The following is a 4,657-nucleotide window of genomic DNA, read 5'->3' as shown; positions in this document are numbered from 1 at the left end:
CCATGCTGGCAGGGGCTGATGGGAATTGTAGTCCATTAACATCTGCAGCGCCAAAGGTTGTCCACCCCTGACCTAAGGGGTGGGGGAGAAGACTGGCACGTAAGGAGCCATGAAAGGGTTTTGTTAGAAAAAGGACAGAATAAGCCATCAATTACACAATTTGCCATTCGAAACATATGAGATGAAATGGCATTTATGGATAGAATATACAAAGACAAAGATATACAAGTTCTATCTATTGAATGCTGATATACTAACCACCAATTGTTGTGTATGAATGAGCTTGGCAACAGGATAAATTGGATCTGGAAAATATACTCGTGTATAAGTCGACTTTTTCAGCACATTTTTATGCTGAAAAAGCCCCCCTCAGCTTATATTCGGGTCTTAATAATAATAATAATAAATTATCAACTATTACTTATTTTTTTGTTTGTTTGTTTGTTGGTCTTATAGACCACCCTCCCCTGGAGGGCTCAGGGCAGTGAACAACCATATAATAAAACCAACAACCATCAAATAAAAACAGCACAGCATAAAATAAAACAGGAACCATATAAAAACAGATGGCATCATCCCACCCCCTCCCCACCCTTGCGCCCACGGGAAGCCAGATGTAACAGCAGTGATGATCCTAACCAGGCTGGCAGAACAGGTCCATCTTACAGGCCCTGCAGAAACTCTGCAAGTCCTGCAGAGCCCTGATCTCCCTTGGAAACCTGTTCTACCAAGTGGGGGCCAGGGCTGTAAAAGCCCTGGCCCTTGTAGAGACCAGCCTGACAGCTTTAGGGCCAGGGATCACCAACAGGTCCTCCTCCGAAGATGTAGATGTAGATATATATAATAACAAAACAGGAAAGATTAGACTTAAAAGTGTTGTACACTATATGAAATGCTGTTAAGATCAAATGTTTACTGTAAGTTAAGGTGACCAAATGGTCACCTTTGTGAACCAGGACCGGGAGGGGGGTAGGCGGTCACAAGCTGCAGAAGTCAGGTTTTTACGGCCTTTGGGGTTTGCCGCTTCACAGTATGCTCTGGGTCCCAGAAGGCCGTGCTCCTGCGGCCGCATGTGCGGGAGGCTGCCGCACTGCCTTGCACCCCAGAAGGCAGTGCGGCAGCCTCCCAAAAATCGGGACAATTTGAAGAACCCGTGGGACGCGGGACAAATTGTTTAAAGGCGGGACTGTCCCACCAAAAGTGGGACGTCTGGTCAGCCTACTGTAAGTGAATGCTTATGTTGATCATATATGTTGAATTATTTATGTTAAAATATCCAATCCAATCCAAAAACCTTTATTAGGCATAAACCAGAAGTACCATACATTCCAAGTACAAAAACAGGATATGTTAAAATATAGAAAATCATAATAAAATATATATTTTTAAAAAGAAAAGAAAAAGAACGTTGCCCTGGGAGGCTGCATCTTTGAAGGAGAGCAGCTTTAGGGCCTGCAATTTTCAGCACACATAAAACAGGCAGGCAGGTGTGCCAAGCACTAAGCACTGTGAACATACATCTGAATTCCTCTGAGGGACAGCACCGCCAAGAGGGAGATTTTGGGTGGAGAAACCACCTCAGGGAAAAAGTGAATCCTTCCCCCTCATGTACGCCTCCTCCTGAGGTTAATTCTGTTTTTTTTAAGTCACGCATTTACGTGAACAATACTATAATATAGCTTATAAAAATCTTCTCTGTCTCTTGCCCCTCCCAATCCTATAAATACCGAGACAACCTTGAGACATGAATGAGATGTAAATGGAAGTAGCCAGGCTGTGTGTTTTTAAAATCAGAAGTGAGCTTGAAGCAGTAATATCTCAAACATTCACCATCTCTTGGAAAGGCAGTCTGCCAACTGCGTGTTTGTTCATCTTCTCCAGTGCCACGTCCGAGGCTGTCTGGAAACTTTGGTCTGTGCCAAACCTCCTGTGATAGTTTTGACAGAATCTGCCAGGAATGTGTGAGGTGCGAATATCAACATCTGCTGCACATTGTGAAGTGGGAGGAGAATGTAAAAACTCGAGCCTTGTTCTGATCACTAACTTATCCTTGGAACTTCGTGAACCACAAATGTATATTATAAAACAAGCCCAGGGTTGACTTTCGTTTCAGTAGAGAAAGTGGGGTTTATTTTGATATAGGTTGATAAGGTGGAGGGGTCATGAATCCAGAAGGCCCCAGACTTCATCCCTGGCATCAGGATTAGCGAAGAAAATGAATTACAGGTAGCAGATGCAGGGAAAGTATCTGCCTGGAGCACCATAGAGCTGCTTCCAGTGAGTGTAGATGCTACTAGACTGGACCAAAGATCTGACTCAATAAAACGCAGCATCATATGTTCTATTTATTTATTTGCAGTATTTGTAACTGGACTCCCTTCACCCCAGTAATGGACACAAGGTGGCTTTCAATAGTACAAGTACCAGCTGAAAAATCATTAAAGAAAACTATATCACCAACTCTAGACCCCTGCCCTTCCAGAAAAGAGATGAAGTGAGATGAAGCTGTACAGAACAATTCAGCCTTTCATAGTTTCTGAATGCTTGGTAAAGCAGCACCCATAGTATAACATGACTAGGTGGGGGTAAAGCTAGTGAGCAGACCATAATAGCTCTAACCTGCTCTCAGAGGGTATGACCAGAATGTCAAGCTCTCGAACGTGGAAATAACAGAGACCGTAGGAAAGTCCTAAAGCAGTTTATTTCTAACAACGCATAGAGTAACAATAGAAAGCTGAATCTAACCTCTCCAGCTTAGATCCAGAGATGATATCCTTCAACCCCCTCCCCCACATTTGTCCCACACCAAATGTGCCTTACAAATTCTACAACATTTGCACTACAGAGCTATGGGGCCTTTCCCCATCTGTACCTTTAAGTCCCCGCTTACTCTCTCCTCAAGTAGCGCTGGAGTCCCCCCCGCACTTCCCTCCGAGCAGGGTGAGCAGTGATTAGCCGCTAGGCTCGCCTCGACGCTGTTCACTGCCGCGCCTCCCAAGCTGCGATGGCATCCCTGGTGCTCTTGTAAATGGCACCTTTTGATGACGTAGCAGAGAGAGCGCAGGGTCGGGGACGCTCTTGGCGACATGTTAGGGATGCCTGCGTAGCTGGATTGAGCAGATGTACGCTGCATAGGGGAAATCCTGGAGAGTGGGGAAAGGCCCTCAAAGAACCTGGGAACCGTTCACACCTTCTTGCAGGAGAGCTGGCACCAGGGAGTTGCCAGGAAGGGAAGAGGGAAACAGAAAAGCAGTCACAGGAAAACATTTGCAATTCTTACACAGCAAGACATCTGGGCACTGACAGGCTTGGTCCTGACACAGAAGACCCCGATCCAAGGAGCGACGCCACCAAATGGGTGTCCAAATTCAGAGCCCAGTTCACAATTTAAATTGAACTTACATTCACTCAAGGCAGGTGCACGTGGCTGCTCTAAGCATTCACTCAGGGTGGCTGACAGAGGGGACTGGGGGTACAAAATCAGCTTGAAGGCCCACTAAAGCTAGAATCATCCTCCAGTTGTTGTTGTTTTCAGACTTTCAATGTACTGAATAGCCTAGGGGGGAACCTGTCACCCAAGGCCTCTCAATATAGTGGGAAATCAACTTAGAGCAGACTGCTTTTAAAATGTTGCAAGAGGCCTGGGTAGGAGATCTTTAATGCCGGTGTATACAGAGAGAAACTCTCAGAAGAAAATCCACAGGGATACAAATTTGACAATCTTTATTGCAGGGAGAAGTGGTTACAGTTCAGTTCAGTTCAGTTCAGTTCAGTTTTATTACGGCCATTAGGCCAGCAAAAAAGAGCAGAGAAGAACAAGAAAAAGGAGGAACAACAAACAAAAGAACAATCGAATTTGCACTGAAATCCACGAAACAGAAATCCACACAAAAAATATCATCAGCTTGTAGCATTCTTACGGTCACCCACATGTGGTCTGGCTCTTGGTCCCAACACATTGGTTCTTCCTCTTACTATAAGTGCCAGCATTACAAAATTCTAGCTACCTGGCTGAGATATAAGAGAAACTCCGGTCTCTCCAGCAAAATTCTCACAAGAACTGAGTCTTGGAAATTAACTCTAGTTAAGCATTTCTGTACTGGATAAACAAATTGGATGAATTAATCGCCCCTTTCCCCTTTATATGGAGTTCACAATGCCAATAAAATATGTAATACAGAGTCCACTTCCCCTGAGTTACAAAACACATAGTCTCCCTATGTCGTGGGATTTTTTGAAATCTGCTCCATTAGATTGGCTGATGGAAAAGGGCCAAAACGTAATGGCCCTTGAAAAGGCCCAGCCTGGCATTTCAGAGATGCTATATTGGACAGGTAAGGGCAGCCGAGATACCTGCGTCCAAGATTTTAATGGTTTATATAACGCTTCGGTAACAAGGGAGAAATCTGTTTGCACTCTTCAATATCATTGGAGCCAAGTTGATAGACCAAGGCTGTTGCTCTGCAATGATCCAGTTCCAATAATTGTACAGGATCCAAAACCATTGACACCTGTGTAAAAGTTTGGCTGTTATTTTTTCTAGCCAGCTTGGATATGGTAAGTTGCTGCCAGAAGCTAAAGGCAATAAACCCATGGGATGGGAGAGGACTTTAAGCCAGTATTTGAAGGAATTACTAAGCCTCCAAAAGTGTTGTTG

The sequence above is a fragment of the Sphaerodactylus townsendi genome, linkage group LG14 (genome assembly GCF_021028975.2).
Source record: "Sphaerodactylus townsendi isolate TG3544 linkage group LG14, MPM_Stown_v2.3, whole genome shotgun sequence".
NCBI lineage: Eukaryota > Metazoa > Chordata > Lepidosauria > Squamata > Sphaerodactylidae > Sphaerodactylus > Sphaerodactylus townsendi.
This window is presented reverse-complemented; position numbering follows the sequence as displayed.